The sequence below is a fragment of the Pristiophorus japonicus genome, chromosome 16 (genome assembly GCF_044704955.1).
Source record: "Pristiophorus japonicus isolate sPriJap1 chromosome 16, sPriJap1.hap1, whole genome shotgun sequence".
In the NCBI taxonomy this organism is placed as follows: domain Eukaryota; kingdom Metazoa; phylum Chordata; class Chondrichthyes; family Pristiophoridae; genus Pristiophorus; species Pristiophorus japonicus.
In genome coordinates this window covers 82,638,686-82,651,108 of record NC_091992.1, presented here as the reverse complement: position 1 = coordinate 82,651,108, position 12,423 = coordinate 82,638,686, and the positions used below count along the sequence as shown (strand labels likewise).

Sequence of the window (12,423 nt, the reverse complement as noted above, 5' to 3'; positions counted from 1 at the left end):
ATTGGGGAGATTTCACAGATCGTCTTGACCAGTATTTCGTGGCAAATGACCTAAACAAAGACAAGTATAGTTCTTCTCACCGTCTGTGACCCCACGATCTATGCACTCATCAAGAATCTGCTCTCACCTACTCTTCCTACAGAAAAGGATTACAAAGAACTGTGTGCTCTAGTTCCAGAACACCTTAAACTCACGGAAGGAATCCTCATATCCAGATATCGCTTCTATACGCACGTTCGTCCAGGACGTAGTGGTATTTGTTGCTGACCTGAGACGTCTTGCAGGGCCTTGAAAATTTGGGCCTGTGTTGGAAGACATGCTGCGTGACTTTTTTGTGATCGGGGTCAACCACGAGGCGATCTTAAGTAAGCTGCTGGCTGCGGAGACGCCGGACCTCAGCAAGGTCATCACCATCGCCCAGGCTTGCATGTCCACGCAGAAAAGCACGAAGCAGATATTGCGACAAAACAGAAACTCCACGGCAATTACTGTACACAAAATTGCATCACGGCCGGCAGAGCTGCACATGGCAGGACCTACTCGACTACATCTGTAAGACCGGAAGCTGCTCAAAGTTTGCTATTGAGGGCCTACTCGACTGCGTATGCGAGAACGGGAGCTGCTCAAAGTTCTCCATCGAGGGCCTACTTAACTGCAAATTTGAGAATGGGAGCTGCTCAAAGCCCGCTATCGGGCGCAAATCCGAGCTCAACGTGTTGGCATTGCGGGTGAGCTGCGACACACCACGTGGATGATGATCAATTCAGCGTGGACCTGGCGATGCCAATTTGAGAGCTCCGAGGAGGAAATGTATAGTGTACTTGCATTCCTAACAAAGAGCCAACCGATAATGATGGAGGTAAAATTAAACGGCGTGCCGGTATCCATGCAATTAGACACGGGTGCGAATCAATCGATAATGAGTCACAGGACTTTCGAAAAGCTGTGGGAGACCAAGCAGAGAGACCCAAGATGAGTCCAATAAATGCAAAGTTGCGTACCTACACCAAAGAGCTCATACCAGTGATCGGTAGTGCAGCAGTAAGAGAGTCATACGAGGGAGCGGTTCATGATCTACCATTATGGATTATCCTGGGCAACGGCCCATCGTTATTCGGCAGGAGTTGGCTCGAGAAAATAAAATGTAAATGGTACAATATCAAAGCTTTGTCATCAGCGGATGATGATTTGTGTGCTCAAGTGCTGAGCAAATTTCCCTCACTGTTTGAACCGGGAATTGGCAGCTTCAAGGGAGCCAAGGTGCAGATTCACCTAGGCCCAGACGCAAGGCCTATCCATCTCAAAGCCAGAGCGGTCCCGTACATGATGAGAGAAAAGGTCGAGCTCGAACTGGACAGGCTACAACGCGAGGTGTCATCTCACAGGTCGAATTTAGTGAATGGGCCAGCCCCATTGTTCTGGTGTTAAAGAGCGACAGCACGGTCAGGATTTGTGGAGACTACAAGGTCACGATCAACCGAGTTTCGAAACAAGATCAGTACCCACTACTGAAAGCTGATGACCTGTTTGCAATGCTAGCCGGGGAAAAATCATTCACCAAATTGGATCTAACGTCGGCCGACATGACACAGGAACTGGTTGAATCAACAAAGAAACTTACGTGCATCAACACGCACAAAGGACTCTTTATTTACAACAGGTGCCCTTTTGGCATTCGTTCGGCAGCAGCCATATTTCAGAGAAAAATGGAGAGCTTATTGAAATCCGTCCCCAGGACCGTGGTATTCTAAGACAACATCCTAGTCATAGGTCATGACACCGCCAAACACCTGCAAAATCTGGAAGAGGTTCTGCGTCGTCTGAACAAAACGGGACTCAAGCGGAAACATTCAAAGTGCGTTTTCATGGCACCAGAGGTCAAATTCCTTGGATGAAAGATTGCTGCAGATGGAATCAGGCCTACAGACGCGAAAACAGAGGCCATCAAAAATGCGCCCAGGCCCTAGAATATGATGGAGCTGCATTCGTTCCTGGGTCTTTTCAACTTCTTCGGTAGCTTCTTACCCAAATTGAGCACAGTATTAGAGCCTTTGCACAAGCTGCTCAGGAAAGGAGATGACTGGGTGTAGGGTGAACTTCAAGACAGAGCCCTTGAGAAGGCTAGAAATCTGTTGTGTTCCCACAAGTTGTTGGTACTGTATGACCCATGCAAGCGTCTAGTTTTGACCTATGATGCGTCATCCTATGGGGTCGGCTGCGTACTCCAGCAAGCCAACGAGTCAGGCAAACTACAACCAGTTGCATACGCGGCTCGAAGCCCGTCCAAGAAGGAAAGAGCCTACGCATGGGAGAGAAAGAGGCTTTAGCATGTGTTTAAGGGGTAAAACAAATGCACCATGCACCTGTTTGGGCTTCACTTCGAGCTGGAAACCGATCACAAGCTGCTTATATCGTTGCTCTCGGAACACAAAGGTATCAATACCAACAAGTCATCCTGCATCCAGAGCTGGGCAGTGACATTATCTGCCTATGATTATGTCATTCGCCATAGACCAGGCACCGACAACTGTGCAGATGCATTGAGCCGATTACCGTTGCTCACACCGGAGGTGGAAACGCCAATGCCCGCAGAGCTACTCATGGTCATGGATGCCTTTGAAAGTGATGGGCCGCCTGTCACTGCTAATAAGTTAAGACCTGGACCAACCAGGATCCGACCCTATTGGTTGTAAAACATTGTGTTCTTAATAGGGACTGGTCGACCATCCCCAAGGAAATGGGTGATGAAACCAAACCATACAGCCGTCGCAAAGATGAGCTTTCCATTCAGTCCAACTGTTTACTGTGGGGTAATGCCCATGAAAGGCAGGGCGAGATTTGTATGGGAGTTACATAGTACGCATCCCGGTTTTGTCATGATGAAGGCCATCGCCAGGTCTCATGTTTGGTGGCCTGGCATTGACTCGGACTTAGAGTCATGCGTGTATCAGTGCAGCACTTGCATGCAGTTGAGCAATGCCGCAAAGGAAGCTCCGCTCAGTCTGTGTTCATGGCCATCCAAACCTTGGTCTAGAATCCACATCGACTTTGTGGACCCCTTCCTCGGTAAATGTTTTTTGTGGTGGTGGATGCATACTCCAAATGGATAGAATGTGTGATCATGTCATCCAGCACTTCCACTGCCACCATTGAGAACCTGAGAGCCATGTTTGCCACACATGTCTGCCAGACATCATTGTCAGCGACAACGCACTGTGTTTCATGAGCCTAGAGTTTCAAGAGTTCATGAAACGCAATGGCGTAAAACATGTGAGGTCAGCCCCGTTCAAACCCGCGTCCAATGGTCAAGCGGAGCAGGCAGTTCAAACCATCAAGCAGAGTCTGAAACGCGTAACTCATGGTTCTTTGCAGACACGCTTGTCACGCATACTGCTCAGTTACAGGACAAGGCCACACATGCTCATCGGGGTCCCGCCTGCGGAACTATTGATGAAGAGAGGCCTCAAAACCAGGCTCTCTCTAGTCCATCCTGACCTTAATGATCATGTCGAAACCCGACGACAATGCCAGCAGTAGTATCACAGCGCCGCAGTGTCACACGACATATCTGTAAATGACCCAGTGTATGTACTTAACCATGGTCAAAGGCCCAAGTGGCTCCCAGGCAATGTTACGGATAAGGAGGGTAACCGGGTGTTTACGGTTAAGCTCAAGAATGGGCAGATGTGCAGGAAACACATTGATCAAATCAAGCTACGACACACTGACGAAGACACCGTGAGCTTAGACGACCAATCAACTCACATCCAACCATCAGAAGAACCCACTGTGGTCAATGCCCAGCCCCAAGTTGTGAGAGATTCGGAAAGCACTGGGATTGTACTGAGACGGTCAACCAGGGAGTGAAGGGCTCCGGACCGTCTGAACTTGTAAAATGGACTTGTGCCAAGAACTGGGGGGGGGAAGAATGATGTAATGTATGTACATAAGATCTGCCCACCACCAGGGGGCACTACCGTCGGAGGTCGTAGGGTCATAGGTACACTCGTGCTGAGCCCAGTATATAACCTGAACTTCACCTTTGTATCTTCACTTCTGGAAGCCATTAAAGACTGACCAGGTTACACCTGGTCACTGGCTCACAGTACAGAGTTCATTGTATCATTTCATACACCACAAACACAAGTCCCAGAGGTGAAGAAAAGTGTCTTGCCCGCTGCAACACCCACCCTTTAGCAATTAGGATTTCTAACTGAAAATTTGATGTCTGGCTGTTGCAGCCCCACCCTCCATTTTCTTTCCTCTTCCAAGACAGATGGTTCAAGCTGCCAGTGTCTATTTACTCAGTATATCTACAGTATCATCTATGTTTAGTACACAGCAAACACAGTCACAAATTGCAGTATCTATACTTACTTAATAGTCTGTATACTTATTCAGTGTACACTCTATAGTTATGCTGCACATTCTCTTCTGTATGTCTGTGATCTCTTCGAGATGTCTGTGCTCCACAAATTCTGCCCTCTTGAGCATCCTTGATTATAATTGCTCAACCATTGGTGCCCGTGCCTTCAGCTGCCTGGGCCCCAAGCTCTGAAACTCCCTCCCTAAACCTCTCTGCCTCTCTACCTCTCTTTCCTCCTTCAAGACGCTCCTTAAAACCTATCTCTTTGAACAAGCTTTTGGTCATCTGCTGAAATTTCTTCTTATGTGGCTTGATGTCAAATTTATTCGTTTGTCTTAAAATAATCCTGTGAAGCGCCTTGGGATATTTTACTACATTAAAGGCGCTATATAAATACAAGTTATTGGTGTTGTATTGTATGATTTTTGTCTGACCTACGTTGGCTCCCAGTCCACCAGCTCTTTCACAACCACAACTCTTTTCACCCCACCACTTCGGCTGCCTAGGTCCTATGCTTTGGAATTCCCACCCTAAATCTTTTACATAGAATTACATGGAATATATAAGCACAGAAACAGGCCAGTCAGCCCAACCAGGTGTTTATGGTCCACTCGAGCCTTTATAGGAACAAAGGAAGAGGAGTAAGCCATTCAGCCCCTCGAGGCTGTTCTACCATTTAATTAGATCATGGCTAATCTGCTTTCTGTCCGTCCATCTCTTTCTCCTCCTTTAAGACCCTCCTTAAAACTACCTCTTTGACCAAGCTTTTGGTCACCTGTCATAATATCTCCTTATTTGCTTCAGTGTCAATTTTTCTCTGATAGCACTCCTGTGAAGCGCTTTGGTACGTTTTCTAATGATAAAGGTGCTGTATAAAGGCAAATTGTTGTTGTAACCTGTCTTAACTAGTTAAACTTTATATACATTGTTATGTCTGTAATGTACTTATGAATGACTCCACGAGGCAATATGTTGTACTCAGACTGTAGTGACCTTGGTCCTTTATTCATAACTCCAGAGTGAGGCAGCTGCATGCCACCAGGGCAGGAAACCCCGGTCTCCACCAGTTGCACCCTCTAGTGGTGCCAGCATAGTATATACACAGTATTGATAGTACATCAGGTAAACAAGTCTCCATCTTATGCAACTATACAGTGACTACACAGAGAGTATATCTATAGTCTGCATATATAACATACATGAAAATGGTTTCATCTTTGAATTTCATTATTTATTGACACAATACATTCAAACCCAAGGAATGGTTTAATGAGGGAGGTGAAATGACATATGACTGTAGAAAAAAGGAACACTTATTTTTACATCTTCTAATATCTCTATTTCTTTCATGCTTGAAAACTAGAAAATAAAATTCACAACATTTAAACTGAAATAGCAGAAGATGCTCCCTTGTGTTAAAAAGCAACCTTCGTCTCATTTATCAGGTTAATCACCACAATCGTGACTATACAATTGCAATGGTTGTAAATAAAAACAGAAAATGCTGGAAATACTCAGCAAGTCAGGCAGCATCTGTGGAGAGTGAAACAGAGTTAACGTTTCAGGTCGGTGACCCTTCGTTACAAAGGGTCACCGACCTGAAACATGAATCTGTTTCTCTCTCCACAGATGCTTCCTGACTGCTGAGTATTTCCAGCATTTTCTGTTTTTATTTCAGATTCCAGCATCTGCAGTATTTCGCTTTTATGGCTTTAATATTTGAACCACCTCAGTAAATGCATCTGCTTGTTATAATTTAGAGATTTTTCTTCAATTAAACTGTTTTTTTCTCTCAACAATTTTTATAGCATTTTCCTATAAATGGATCTAGCCCCTACAATTTGATAGCTGTCCTTTTCAGCAATCTGCCCTTGCAGGGTTGCTTGACCCGCAGAATTACGTTACCTCATTTGCTGTAATTTACATACTGCATTAACTGAGGTCTCATGCTATGATATCACTCTCTTTAACTTGATGGGATATCAAATGCAGACTGGAGTTTTCCACAGGCTAAAGTGACCTGAGATATTTATTTCTAATTAAATGGAACACATGAAGCACAACCAAATACAGCAGTATTTATGAAAACAGGACAATGCTTTGACAATCTTTCCTTTGCTTCTTCGGTCTACTAAAGCTGTGATGCATTTTTTGGCTGCTTATATTGTCTCTGTCAATCCTTTCCACCCTTTATAATTGGTATTTCAATGTCTGTAATGCACATGTTCCATGTGAAGAAATGACTGTTTTATTATTTAAAATAAAATGATCTCTTTCACTCTAATGCTCTGCTTTATTTTAACAGTCTGCCCATTTGCTGTGTTGTATATTTGTTGTTGATGGTTCTGAGCATCTCTTTCTGTTCACACAATATTTAGAAAGGGCAGTGATCATCCCCACCCACTGCCACCTCCCTCTGATTATAGACTCATCTGGTGTCTGAAGGACTTTTTAATGCTTATAAATTGCGTAATGGTAAATGTACAGCTCTCTTGCAGTTGGAAATATAACCTGCTTGAATGACCACGTTTCTTCAGCAGTCAATGCATATTTTTCTTGGGCTTTATGAGCAACCATTGCGTGTTCGTCTTTTGCTTCTGCTAGGCACTGTAACCACCGAACCTCTGGAAGTGGTGCGGGCGAGGAGGACAAGGCTAATATTTAATCTCAGAAGACGATGTTACATAGCAATGACACGGAAACAGGCCGTTCCACCTAACCAGTCCATGTGTTGGCTACTTCAAATGATTTTCATCTAGATATTTAGTAATTTCATCGTTAATGCAATATTCCAAAATGTTGCCAACTACAAATGTTAAACTAACTGGTCTCTAAAGAAAGGTTATAGAAGCTTTGACTCTTCAAAAGCGGACCACCGGCGTGCAAGACTGGAAATACCGCTATCGCTTTAAATTTGTCTTTTGGCGCACCTGTATTCTGGGTGAAAAAAAAACCGCCTGAGAAAAACCTGCGTTGCAGCCCAAGGACAAGTATGAAGACCTGCAAAAAAGGTAAGTTAAAATTTTTATTTTTTAATGCTTTTTCAGCGATTCAATAGTTAAGTGTCTTGTGATTGTTTTGTGATTTTTTTATTTTTTGCAATTAATTTTTGTGTTTCCCCCCTCCTCCCAAGGCCTCTCTCACGGCAGTAATCGGCCTCCGACTAAAGTTTGTGAGGACTGCGGTTTCCGCCGCGAATCCTCGTGCAATGCCGATTTTTACTGCATTTTGTAACGAAACTTAGGCCTTTAAAAAATAGCGGTGTGATTAGTGGTATTTTTCGCGAAAAATGCAAAAAAAATACCGCGATCACCAAAAGATGAATTTCCAGCCCATAGAGTTCAAATCCCACCGTGGTAAGTTGTGACATTTACTTCATTAGATCTGATTATTTGCTGGCTGGGACTAGAAAATTATGACCAGCAAAAGCTGCCAGATTGTGGCAAAACCCCAAATGATTTATTAATGATCTGGCCTACATGTGACTCTTGTCCCACACCACTCTTACCGACCTCTGAAATGGTCTAGCAAGCCGAGTAGTTGTGCAAACAATCCCGACCACTGTGGGAGCTCCATCACCACAAGGACTGCAGTGGGTTAGGAAGGATTGGGCAATAATTGTGGCCTTGCTAGTGTCATTCAACAAAATAGATCGAAATAAGATAGAAAAGGTTAATCATGAGTTCTAGATCAAGTTATACCCCATTGCAAGCTGGTAAAGGTCAAGACAGGAGTGGTGTCAAGAATCACTTCTTCATACAAAGAGACTAATGCCTGAAAGGTTTGGTGGATGCAAAAACTCTGTAGTCATTCAAGAGGCAGTTTGATGCTGTGATTTCCTCCAGTTAAACATTGAATCAATTATTTTTGGCTCCTGCAAAAAGAAACTCTGTGCCCGAGCCACTGATTCCCCTCCATGGCCACTTTTTCAGTTTGAACCAAATTGTTCACACCCTCAGTGTACTATTTCACCTCAAGGTGAGCTTCCACACCATATCCCCCTTCATCACAATGACTGCCTACTTTCAGCTCCATAGCATTGCTGGGCTCAATTCTACCTTAGCCGATCTGCATCAGAAACTCTCCATGCCTTTGTCACCTCCAGACTTGACAGTTCCAATGCCCTCCTGGCCAGCCTCCCATCTTTAACCCTTCGTAAAGGTCAGGTCATCCATCATCATCATCATAGGCAGTCCCTCGGAAGCGAGGAAGTCTTGCTTCCACTCTTAACATGAGTTCTTAGGTGGCTGTACAGTCCAATATGAGAACCACAGTCTCTGTCACAGATGAGACAGATCGACGTTGAGGGAAAGGGAGGGTGGGACTGGTTTGCCGCATGCTCTTTCCATTGCCTGCGCTTGATTTCTGCATGCTCTCGACGACGAGACTCGAGGTGCTCAGCGCCCTCCCAGATGCACTTCTTCCACTTAGGGCGGCCTTTGGCCAGGGACTCCCAGGTGTCAGGTCATCTATAACACTGCTGTCCACATACTATCCCACATCAAACCCCGCTAATCCTGCACCCCTGTGCTCGCTGGCCTACATTAGCTTCTGATCCCTCAAATTTAAAATTCTGATCCTTGTACCTAAATCCCTTCATGGCCTCACCTCTACTTCTCTTTGTAAGCTCCTCCAGTTCTACAACGTCCCTCCCCCACCACCTGCACGAATTTTCTGGTTGATTCTCCTCTCCCTTCACCCCACTATTGGCAGCTGCTCCTTCAGCCATCAAGGCTCTGAAATGTCCTCTCTAAAACCCTCCATCTCCACCTCCCTCTGTCCCTTTAATACATAGAAACATAGGAACAGGATTGGGCCATTCAACCCCTTGAGTCTGTTCCGCCATTCAACTAGATCTCAGCTGATCTGTGTCTTAACCCCATTTTCCCATCTTTAATCCATATATATCCATATCCATGAGGTAATGCATTTGGGGAGGGCTAACAAGGCATTAAATGGTAGGACACTGAGAAGTGTAGAGGAACAAAAAGGGACCTTGGAGTGCATGGCCATAGATCCCTGAAAGTAGCAGGCCAGGTAGATAAGGTGGTTAAGAAGGCATATGAAACATAGAAACATAGAAAATAGGTGCAGGAGTAGGCCATTCGGCCCTTCTAGCCTGCACCGCCATTCAATGAGTTCATGGCTGAACTACTTACCTTTATTAGGAGGCATAGAATACAAGAGCAGGGAGGTTATACTTGAACGTATAAAACACTAGTTAGGCCACAGCTAGAGTACTGCATGCAGTTCTGTTCAGCACATTACAGGAACAATATGATTGCACTAGACAGGGTACAGAAGAGATTTACGAGGATATGGCCTGGACTGGAGAATTTTAGCCATGAGGAAAGATTGGATAGGCTAGGTTTGTTTTCTTTGGAACAGAGGAGGCTGAGGGGAGACTTTATTGAGGTGTACAAAATTATGAGGGGCCTAGATAGAGTGGATAAGAAGGACCTATTTCTTTTAGCAAAGGTGTCAACAACTAGGGGTCATAGATTTAAAGTAATTGATAGGAGGTTTAGAGGGGGTTTGAGGGAAAATTTCTTCACCCAGAGGATGGTGGGGGTCTGGAACTCACTGCCTGAAAGGGTGGTAGAGGCACATTTAAAAAGTACTTAGATGTGCACTTGAAGTGCCGCAACTTACAGGGCTACGGACCAAGAGCTGGAAAGTGGGATTAGGCTGGATAGCTCTTTGATGGCCGACGTGGACACGATGTGCCAAAATGGCCTCCTTCCTGCTGTAAATTTCTATGATTCTATGGGCTAGAAATTCGGAAAATAGCGCCATCGCTGTTTTTTGGGCGATAATCACAGCTTTTTATATTTTTTTTAGCACCAGCATACTGCTATCGCTGGATGCCACAAAATTCGGCAAATGGTGACCAGCGCTAACGGTAAAGCTGGCCTTACACGATTGCATTTGTACACCGGACCCAAAATCACCGATCTGAAAAAAACCGGATCTTTTGCGCATGCGCAATTTTTTTCCCCTACCTATTTCCCCCCCCCCCCCGCCCGCGATTCTGGTCAGCTATCAGGGCGCCCGCTGATGCGCATTCCACCCAGGTCTCAATATTCACAGACAAGAGAAGATGCAGGTTGATTATAGCAGGCAGAGGGCCAGGAAATTTAGTTCCGATGCCAATAAAGCACTGACCACAGCAATTGAAAGTAGATGTGGGGAGTTTAATAGGAGGGGTCAAATAACCCCCTCCACCACCCCCCCCCCGCACCCCCGCCCCCCCCACCCCAGCCATCGTAAGGAGATTTTGGACCTGTGTTGCTGTGGAGGTTTCCTCACTTGCTGATATTCGCAGGGACCACAAGCAGTGCAGGAAAAGGTGGAATGACCATTACAGGGTCGTGAGAGTAATATTTTTATTGATGCACTCGTTGATTACTTAAATTGTAAATCTGACACATGATGCTGTAGGTAGGCTTAGTGTTGCACCTTATTTGCCATGAATGATCGTTACACATATTTAAGAATGCTTTTTGACATCTTAAAAGATGTTTCTGCACATCGATGTCTTTCTCATGAACCATGTGCAACTACCAGGGCCATTAAACAGACGAATGTATAAAATGCACACTGGGATAAGTGCTTTGATGGCTATCTGTATGTGCCACAAGAACAGATGGGCACTTTGGTAACCATTCCTATTGTTATTTTTGCAGGAAAAGTTATCCCACATTCGCCGTGAGCAGCGACGCACAGGCGGCAGTCCGGCCCAAACACATCCATTAACAGAGCTGGAGGAGAGAGTGGCTGGTTTAATTGGTGCCTCCGGGAGGTCAACTCCCCATGCGGATGCTGAGCCCATGTTCTGAACTGACGGTAAGTTCTGCAAAATCCCCGGGCTGGGTTGGGGCAATGTGATGTAGTGTCTGTGGACTCAGGTCTGGGTAATGTGATGCAGTGTCTCACGACAACATATAAAGGAGTAGTGCTGGTCCTTCAAATAAGCCTGTGCTATGTGACCTTACTCAAGTGACCCTGCCCCCTCCCCTGCTGCTAACCGCTCGTCTGTTGTTTTCTATTTTGCAGATGAGGATTCTGAGGTGCCACATCCTCCTATGGAAGCCTCCACCTCAGCCCATCATGTGTGGGTCGAGGAGGTAGATGAGGGCCACGCTGAGGACTCTCCAAGGAAGGAACAAAATCATGAAGCTGTTGCGGGGGGGGTGATGGTGGGGGTGGAGGAGGCAATGCAGTCACCACCTCTTTTAGTTGCGGCCACAAGTTCCTCAGACGAAGCCACATTCACAGGCTTCGTCCAACAGGCAGCGGGTCCAGGCAGCAACACACCTCCAGGTTTGAACCCAGTATGCCGTCTCTTCAAAGGTTTAGTCGGCAAAGCCGGTCTGCTGAAAGACAGGCAGACGCACACCTGGATATGGTGGGACTGTCAAGGGTGAGCGTCAAACTCAATTGAGAGCTCCTCCAGGCCCTGGGTGGTATTTCTGGGAGAACACCGAGGCTGTCAATGCCCAGCGGCAATTCATGGTCTCGACTTTGGCACTGCAGTCCCCAGTGCCATACCACCCAGATCGACAGCACCTGTGAGTGGTGAGGCCGAGGTCAGTTCCTCGTTAGTATAGTGGTGAGTATCCCCGCCTGTCACGCGGGAGACCGGGGTTCAATTCCCCGACGGGGAGGCAGTTGTATCAAAATGTAGAATTTTGTCAGTTCCTCGTTAGTATAGTGGTGAGTATCCCTACCTGTCACGCGGGAGACCGGGGTTCAATTCCCCGATGGGGAGGTAGTTGTTTCAAAATGTTGAATTTTGGACCTGACCCATCCACCTCCATGGCACGAACCTGGTATTGCAGTACTTCCAGGAACGGTGCAGTGGCTCTAGGCCTTTTGGCTAAGAGCATTGGCGCAGAGTGATCCTTGGCGTGTGCAAGGTGACCTCTGGCGTTTGTGATTTGACAAAGAATTGGAACGATTGGCTACGAATTTCAAAAAAAAAAAAGAGCCTTGCCACTCAGAAGCCAGGCCTCCTGTACCCCGAGCTTCTCCAGGGGGTCCAATGGCATCTCCAT

General features: G+C 46.0%; 1 non-coding gene across 1 annotated transcript; it reads left to right on the top strand.

The window, feature by feature from the left end:
- The first annotated feature begins 11,961 nt into the window (after positions 1 to 11,961).
- trnad-guc (transfer RNA aspartic acid (anticodon GUC)) lies at positions 11,962 to 12,033 on the top strand. Its single transcript has one exon. It is a non-coding gene; the product is annotated as a tRNA-Asp (tRNA).
- The last annotated feature ends 390 nt before the right edge of the window (positions 12,034 to 12,423 follow it).